Source organism: Saccostrea echinata, unplaced genomic scaffold (genome assembly GCF_033153115.1).
Source record: "Saccostrea echinata isolate AGI-Se365-2 ecotype Australia unplaced genomic scaffold, CSIRO_AGI_Sech_v1 ptg000038l, whole genome shotgun sequence".
NCBI lineage: Eukaryota > Metazoa > Mollusca > Bivalvia > Ostreida > Ostreidae > Saccostrea > Saccostrea echinata.
In genome coordinates, this window is record NW_026889787.1 from 1,281,820 (window position 1) to 1,291,666 (window position 9,847).

A 9,847-nucleotide genomic window follows, 5' to 3' on the forward strand; every position below is an offset into this window, starting at 1 on the left:
GTTCACATTGTTTATATGACGGAAGAATGGTAGAATAATTTTATTTCATGGTCATTTAATAAATTATTAGGTTTTATTTGAGGGCGGTAAAACATAGCATGGAATACTCTTTTTTTTTAAACATGGTTTTAGCTTTTTCAATGAAAAGAAAACCAAGTAAATCTAAAGATATGATGAAATGGTGTTTTTCAAATAACGGTCTATTAAATTAATGACAGTTTTAACTGAAAAAAAATCTTTTATATCTTCCAGGAGTCAACAAAAGTAGCACTGAATAAGATGTATATTTAGAAACAAGGGCAAATGTATAATATATACCAACAGTAATTTGAATTTTAAAATTCTGTATTTTTGAGTCACAGGCAGTAGGTGCAAGCTATATGCTACAGGCCTTCAATATAAATTGATAGATATAGAAAAAAAATCAAACAAAATCGACTGAAATAGCGTTTAATAACAAGTAAATCAAAAATCTGAGAACATCTTAATCATAAAAAAAGTTTTCTCCCAGAATTTTAATTACCCATTTGAAAATGATTTGACCATCATAGCTCGCAGACACTAGACACGGTTTGGCATAGGTGTGTTCAAAGCATAAAAGTGAATATATTTGAGTCACGTGTTCAGTGCTTTGTTATTCATGAGGTCAAAGACGGGTTGAAATTTGTAAACAAGGTGTCTTTACTATAGAGACAAGTACCCGTGATTTTGCACATTTTTGGAAAATAACAAATGAGCGCAAGACTGTTTCAATTCCTTTCATGAATGTAATTGATATATGTAACTCTTTACATTGACCTTATTTACGACAACTTGAAACATTCATGCGCTCATATAAAAAATGGGCTTGCAAAATTGGGGTGTGGCCTAAATTCTACGAGAAATCGATGTAAACAACATACCCCTGCTATATTAATCAGATAAATACCTAATTCAAGTGCAAGAAAGTAAAAATTGAAATTGAAATTAATAAACTACAATGTTTGATGGAAAGATTGAGACAAAAATATATAGAAAATCTAGAATTTTTATTTTTTGTAAATTATCGGGGGCCAGATTTGGACGTTTAAACGATTCATTCTTTGTGGTTCATTACAGGTAACAAAATAAAGAGGTCCCGTAAAGGAAAAATAAGTAAAAATCATAAATATAAATAAAACAATAATCAAGATTAAATATTGATTGTGACATGTTGATATCCGTATTTCATCAACTTATTTGTTAGTAGCTTGTCTCGTTTTAGAAATTGTTGTTATGTAGAGCATGCTCCTGTGTGTGGAATCAACCGAGAGACATAAAGTCCCTATGCAGATGAGTAAAGTACATGTTCCTGCATACAGAAATAAAGGAAGTTAACGATAGGAAAGTTAAAGTCCATCACGTTAATCATGAAGTTTTGTTGTTAGATTGCCATTATTGTCTCTTTCTAGTAAAATATCAAAACATGGAACAAATGAGCCAGACTGTGTGATGTCTTATTTCGAGTTCAAAGGGATATATCGTGTCGATATTGTGACTCCTGAATGAACGTAATTGATAATAGGTAATTAAAGCATTGTTGATATAATTTAATGTTGAATTGAATGCCACAACAAGAAACTTCTTTCCCTGCAGAAGGTTTTGAATAAATTCTGCTTCATATGAATTCAAAAATTAGGTCAGCTAAATAACTATATGTACACAAACATTGTTGATCAGAAACACAAGCATATTTTTATTATCAACTTCGAAACAGTTGTATGTAAATTAGAAGGTTCTTTAACGAGATAGTTTTGCTTATATGATCAATGATTTACGAGTACAATTTTTTGTTGAAAAAGCAGCTGTCTATGTCAAAAAGTCTTGACTTAAAGATTATCGTGGGGAGTGGTTGCAAAAAGTGTTGAAATCCCTAACGTTCTTATCCTCTTTTGGTATGCAAATTAAAATGTATCAATTTATAAGCGTCTATATAAAATTATGAGGAACTTTCGGGAATTCTTAGCTAACTTTATTTTAGTGAATGCTAAAGACATTTAACTCTCTAAATAACTAATACACAAGAGGCAAACACCAAGCCTTACATTTTTTCTTGTCTCATTTTTTCATAATACACAATCGAAATGAGCAGCAATACAGGTAGTCTGTTTAATTGATATAGAAACAAAAAGCTATAGCAAAAGCGGGATAACTCATTTAAGGTCAAACAGAACATACTTTAAGAAATTGTAATCGAAAGATTTAATTTTTCAGGATGTTATCAGTTTAACATGAAATGTGCTTAGACCAAAAAATCAGCGCACATTACCAGGGGTTTTGAAAAGATATCAATGCAAATTATGAAAATCCTTCTGTTTTCACTAATTTAAGAAAAAAAAAAATCAAAATATGTATTGTTTGCTGAAATGTCCTCAAAGTCAATTTAAGAGGAGGTAAACAGCAACATAAGAGTTTATAATTTATCTGAACTCTTAAGTTACGGAAAATAAGAAAATAAAGTTCAAATATACGTTGCCTATGTCCTTATGTATTGATTTGAAATTGCTCTGTTATGACTCAGACGTTCATGAAAGCTGCACTTCACGGTTTATTGCCTCAGTATCGATTTCAAAACAGTTACGTAACAAGACGTTCGAAACGGGCATTTACAACTTATGCAATACCAATACATGGAAAGGGGGCACAACAGGTATTTTTTGCATCTTTATTTCTTTACTTCATACATAATAGATAAAAGGTTTAAAAACTTTAGTGATGGAAAATGACCATAACAAATTCTCTGAGTGCAAATGGAGAGTTAGATCAAGCAATAACATATTGTAAGTATAAAAAATTCTATTTACTTTCGTTTTGAAGTTTTAAGCCAACCTTCTCTTAAAATTTTTTTTTGAAATAGCAGATTATCTTATATTATGATTAAGCATAACACATATTTAGACAAGTATTGCTTTCCTGGGTCGGACTAGTACAGAGTAAATTGGGGGGGGGGAGTTATAATATTGAATATACTTCCATTTCATCCCATTTTTCCCGTCTTATATTGATCTCAATTTAATTACCTTTAATTTTTTGTTTACACGCAAATAATTATTAGCAATATACAATGTAATGCATTCTGCACAACTTAAAGCATTGTTGATTAAAAAGTTTTTTTTAGTTTAATTTATTTTTCAATTGTATAATAAAGCACGATATACAAGTAAAGTACATGTAAATAGTCATTATTATTTCAATATTAAATGGCATTAACTTGTTTTGTCAAAGGTTAAAAAGGGAAATGCTGAATAAAACCCTAATTAAAAAAATTCATCATTAAGAAATATGTCTGATAACATATCAAGCTGTGATAAAAAAAAAAAAATAATAGCGCGACATTGATATTAATGTTGTAAATGTAGCCTATGCCATTAACCTCAGAACTGGGGCATGATTTCACGTATCATAATACATGTATGTTGATGTTGAACTCTTGAATGAGGACAACTAGCCCCTCTCCCCCCCTCTTACCAAAAAAAAAAAAAAAAAAAAAAAAAAAAAAAAAAAAAAAAAAAAAAAGAACACCCCTTTTCTTTCCTTGCATCAACCTCTCTAATTTGCGTATATCACAGACTTTCCCCATTTTAGTTTGTTGACATAAATATTAATTTCTACTTTACTACATAACTATAGAAGATCTATAAAATATCAGCAATTTTATTAACTTATATGATTAACTTATAAGATTCATGTGTATAAGAGGAGATAGTATACGCTAATAAATATATACATGTATCTAAGGTATTCAGAATTATTGTTGTCAACTTTTCAAGTTGATCACGTCAAATGGCTAGAGCGAGGTGTCTTTGAGAATGTGACAAGTAGTCTAGAAGATGACAAGAGTAGTCCTCAGTTTGTTGCATTGTCTAAACCATCGGTCCACGCAAAAAGGCATGACAAAACTAGCCATGAAGAGTGTTAAACATGGATATAATTAGTTTACAATGAGAAATATATTTGGAACTATTTTGTATTCCAAAGAAAAATATGTAAATAAAAGAATAGAATTGGAGCGTATTTAAACTACCGGTAAACAAAGAAATGTATATGGTATGACAGCTTTTGTCAAACAGCTAATTTTTCACTCACATGGAGACGCCACCATTTGCAGGTGGAGAGCTGCAAATTTTGTCCTATACTCGGCACTTTCGGCCATTGAGCGGTGAGGGATCTTTTTCGTGCCAACACCTACTGCGACACGGGACCTCGGTTTTTGCGGTCTCATCCGAAGGACCGGTCTCCACGCGTCCCGCAGTGGTATTTGAACCCGCGACGTAAAGATTAAACTCCTTACTCCGCGACTCTATTTTTTTCTTTGTAATAAGATACTCAGAGCTCTGCATCTTAGACAATTTATTTTAAGTAAAGAAAAGAAGCGATATTTGCAAGAAGCTATATTTTTTTGAATATGCATTTCATCAAAAATCAATTCAATCTATTTGAAAAAAAAATTATGTCTCTTTATATCATAAGGAATAAAACTAATCACTTAATTCCTTACTTGATAATGAAGCTACACATATGATAAGTATATGAACAGAAATATTTTCTCCATGCATAGGATAAAAATCGTCTGTTCAAACGTGTATTGATCAATACTCTTTATGCATCACAAACTGCTCTATTGAGTTCGAGGTCAGTGGAATGCAAAACCAGTGTATTTTAAATCTAAGGGGACCGACTGGGGTTTTCATTGCGCAATACTTCGCACAGTGTAGTAAAATAAAGCGTAATTAATCTTTGAAAGCATAAGTTTTACATAATTTATAAAAAAAAATAACATAATTAGAAGATCTCATGTTAAAAAAATCTAATTGCGTTTTTAAATAACTAATTTTTTTAACGATTTTTCAAATGATGGACAGATAGACGTCATAATAGTGCGTTTTGACGTTATGAATAACCGAAGTTCTTTAAGAGTGGTCATTGATTATGTCATAAAATAAAAAGTATAAAATAGATGCTCTTGAAATTTTACACGTAGGAAATTGAGAATCTTACAGTCATTTTTATTATTTTTATGTAAATCTGTGGTATCAGTCATGTTTTGTTGTACTCCCTAAAAACAGGAAAATATCATGAATTTTGACATTTTGAGATGCCCCCTCTGGAAACCAGACAGTAGAATTTGGTGTTTCTTGCAAAAAATTTACAATATAGTATTACTCATCAAATAATATAATTTGAGTTAATAATATAATATGTCTATAGTAGTATTTGTATAATTTGCTCCGAAGTGCGAAAAAAATAGTATTTTCCTATATGATCCTAATAGTAAATGTACCTGTATTTTGAGATGGTCTCTAAAAATAACCAGACGGTAGATTTTCACTAAACTTGGCAGATATACTGAAATCATTGTAAGCTACATATGGTATAAATTAAAGAGTTTCTCTATAGCAGTTTTCACAAAATAAAACCCCAATCGGTTCCCTTAAAGGAAATATTATTTGAAAAAAATGCATATGTAATAATGTAATGAGCAATGAGCACATGATTACCTGCTTCTTGAAAATGTAAGTGTAGAAATATATATTCATTAATTCTTAAGTTTAAACATTTTTGTTATATTGTTTTTATATTTATTTAAATTTAGTTTATATATATATATATATATATATATATATATATATATATATATATATATATATATATATATATATATATATAAAATAATAATAATAATAATAATAATAAAAATACTGAAAGCCTTATATGCATAATTGTAAGGACATGTAAAAACCGTTCCAAGAGAAAATGGCATATGTTAAATATACATAGGAAATGTTACATAGTATATAATCTTAAAAAAAAATAATCTAACCTTTCCAAAATGGCATAATTCGTATAATTATGTAATGTGTAAAGTTCGAGAAACATTCCAGTGAATTCAAAATAAAAGAATCTGCCGATAAGAAAAATGTATAATGCAAAGCCTGAATGACGTCAACTTTTCCATCGATGAGTTTTCTTATCTTTAAAGAAATATTCTACTAGCTTTTACCTGCACATAATGTTTACGTCTCCCAGTTGATTCAGAATGCAACGGCATTATATGTTTACAATTACTTGATAGACAGAGACAGGCTAGAAACACATAAGTTACTGTTTCAGAGTTTTCAAATGTTTGGTTGAAAGCAAGCATTTTTAAGTTCTACGGTTGTTATGTTTATTTGGAAAATGCATGTTAGGTCGCGTTTAGACTGATATTTCATATCAGTTGCAAGGCCTTTTTTTGCAAATTTGTATTATCCCATTTATAAGATAAATGCTAAAATCTCAACGGTATGTCCGGTTGACAAGGAAAGTTGACTCTTATATAGACAACTTTTTCCAACCTCTGCTGTTTTTGTCCTTTTCACATTTTTTTTACGGGATTTATGATATTAAACACCGTTTTATATCTTCGCATTTTGAATCTAGATAAGATTCACAGGGTATACTTTTGATCGATATTTACTTGATAATCATAAAAGTCTAATGCATAGGTGAATCATGCAATAACAGATAATCTAGTGTTCACCAGGTTTCTGCTTGCGTTTTACTGATTCAGGGGATTTTTCTTTCTTTTTTAGGTTGGTTGATGTAAACAGCTTTGTTCTGAAGATAAAGATATTGTCATACTGCTCTTGCTGACCTTAGGTAAGTTCTGTAATGTAGGCCACTTTAAAGGAGTAAGAAGTGTGCCGTGTGTCCCTTGTCGTGATCTGGAAAAACAGAAAAAATCTAATGGGAGACTTTAAAATTGTTTGGAAATCTAAATCATTGATTAAACAAGAGAATCAGCTGTAGCAAACAATGTATGTACACATTATGTTTGTTATTGATTTTTTTTTCTTTGAGGCCATCAGGATACTCCTGCAATAATATCTAGTCAAGCAAGCATCAAAATATCCATCAGTGATGAGCTGATTGGTCATTTGTAAGGACACCAGTTTCTTTGTCATTGATTGCCTTTATCATCTCCAACTGTAAATCGTGGCTGGTGTAGAACTTGTTGGAATCTTTGAAATCTGGACAGAAATTCAGTTTCTCCAGGTGTAGCATCTGTTAAAAGCTCGTCAACGGAAGATTGTGTTTGGTTATAAAGTACATTATCCTCGGATGAGTTTCTTTACAGAGATCTCTAGTTGATCTGTCTTGTGTCTGTTAAATATGTTTTGAGTGCTGTTGTTGCTCTTGGCTTCTTTTGTGATTGAAAACATAATGAGATCCACATGATTTTCATACCCTACATAAGTTGATTTCTGAATGTTTTATGATCCTAATGCAACAACATTTGTCCTCTTGTTATTTACACAATACACAACCAGAAACTTTTGTCATTATCACTTTTTTGTTCTTTTCTGAAGCCATGTTAATTCTTTCTGCCACTGAGATAACTTCTCTTTTCCTTTGCCTTTGTCTCTGTCTTCGACTTAGACTGTGACTTTGCCTCCAAGTATAACTGTTCCTTCTTCAATTTTAAACTATCGACCTACGGAATCTGTCTCCCAGCAGTACAGGAACAGCGCGTTAGACCACTCGGACATCTAGGCTAGTCAATAACTTTCGATGCCGACGGAATTCACGGGACGCGTCCTACACAACACGGTCATTGGGAGTGTAAGTGAAATACACTTATATTGATATTAGAGGATCGTTACCAATATATTTTCAATGAAATTGATTTTTATTTAAAAAATTTAAAGTCAGTAACTCTTAAATTGACATAACTGCTCTAAATAAAGATTGAAATAATCTTTAGCGTGTTTGTGCCCTGTTCACAGATTTGTACTGTTTAATTTTTTTATGAGATAATTCACTTTTTGTTATCTTTTGAACTTACAACACAGGTTTTCTCTCTCTCTTTAATTTTCAAAGTTTTCCCCTTTGTTTGAAAATTACTGATTTATTTATTGATTGTATGTTGTTTAACGTCCCATTCGAGGATTTTTCATTCATATAGAAATGTCACCATACACCGGTGAAGGGCTTCACATTTTGACCTTTCGTGGCCACAGACCAGTGAGGGATCTTTACAATTATCCTGCCAACGCCAGTCTTGACACGGGTGCTCGGTTTTTAAGATCTTATCCGCAGGACCCGGAACTTTCACTTCAAGGTGCCGAACGCTTGGCAAAGGAACGGTTTTTTTTATTGACTTAGGTCCGTCGGTGTCGGGGTTTGCATGAATCCTCGACCTTCCAATCACGGAACAAGCGCTCTGACGACTGAGCTACCGTGACTGTGTGTTAAAAATGAAAAGTCCGAATCAGTATTCCTCAACTACAGGACACCTCCATTCATCGTCCAAATGATTTGGACACTTCGTTAAATGTTATCTAAGTTCTGAGAATATCCGTTATTTGGTGATACAAAAGTCGTTTTACTACCCCCATTTGGTCCTCGGGATGTAAATGAAAATTCCTGAAATAAATGGCACATCTACTGGACACTGTGAAACAGAAGATAACTTTGGCTACTGTATAAATTTTAAGATGAATTCTGGAAATCAGGGATTTTTAATGTCATTTTTCGACCCAAATTTGCTAACTCCCGTTACACATTTAGTTAACACAATGTTGCATTAATGAGACTATATTTCAGAAAAAAGTATTCATTTTAAAGGCACATATTATATAAGGTAACGTAAATATGGAAGGGTTGACCGGTATAAATCTTGAACAAGTCTACAGTGAAAAAAAAAAATCAATGCTGCTTTCTAAAATCAATTTCCCCTTCTGTTTCGTAAATTCTTTGAATTTTTCCAAATGAAAATATAAAAGATCGAAAATAAAAAGTAGATTTAATTGTCATCCAAACCTTATCTATCTAATACATGTACTTTTACTTCGGAATAATGCTCGAATATTATCTAATTAAACTTTCTGTCGTGCAACGTGGGACCATAACCTGTGCACGTTCAAGAAAAATAAAATCCTTAATTTTGGGATATAGTTTATTAAAATTATTAAGGTTTACTTAACTGATAAATAAACATTCCCTGAATACGTGTATTTCATCTCAATGCGTGCATTTTTTGGTAGATAAACATGCAATGTCCACGATTTTACCTGACAACCCTCGCAGTTTAGTTTTGGTTTCAACATTTTTTTTGGCCTTACTTAATTGTTCATTTCCCTTTTTCACTTTGCAACAAGGGAATAAATATAACTCTGAAACATTAACCGCAGGACGCAAAGTGTTCACTACGTCGTATGTTTCTCATGGTTGGGTCTTTAGTCTATTGTTTATCCACGCGAGCAATTTGATTCCTGTTTGTCCTATATAATTTTCCACACATGAAGAGCACGCCATACATTAGATAAGATTTTTGGTTTTACATGTCATGGCGAATTTACAACTACATGTAAGTTCAATTCTTTTTCCGTTTTCCTTGCCCCTTAGTTAGACTGTTTGTTTACTTTTAGAGTGAACTTAACGTTAAACGTTATACTCTTTGTTTAATTGTTCTATACTAGATCTTGTTACGACAGACAGAAAGGCGATGAGCGACCAAACACTTCGTTTCCCTGTGGAGTCTTGTCCTCGTAATGAGACAGAAATCAATAATTCAGCCACAAGACTGAAATGCGGAGTAGATAAAAACGGAAAAAACCAGTATATGTGTCTTCCCAACAAAGAGAAAACAACCATTGAGGAGTTTTGTTACAATCGCACAATTGGGCTTGCTGAAAAGGGTGATTGTTACAAAGTTTATTTTTTATTGAAAACATCAATAATTCTGAATCACATTTAATTGAACTTCTTTAAATCCCTTAATATATACGACGACTTGTGACGGTACATACTGTATTGTCGTTTTGTACATATTGTCTTCGGCGACAAT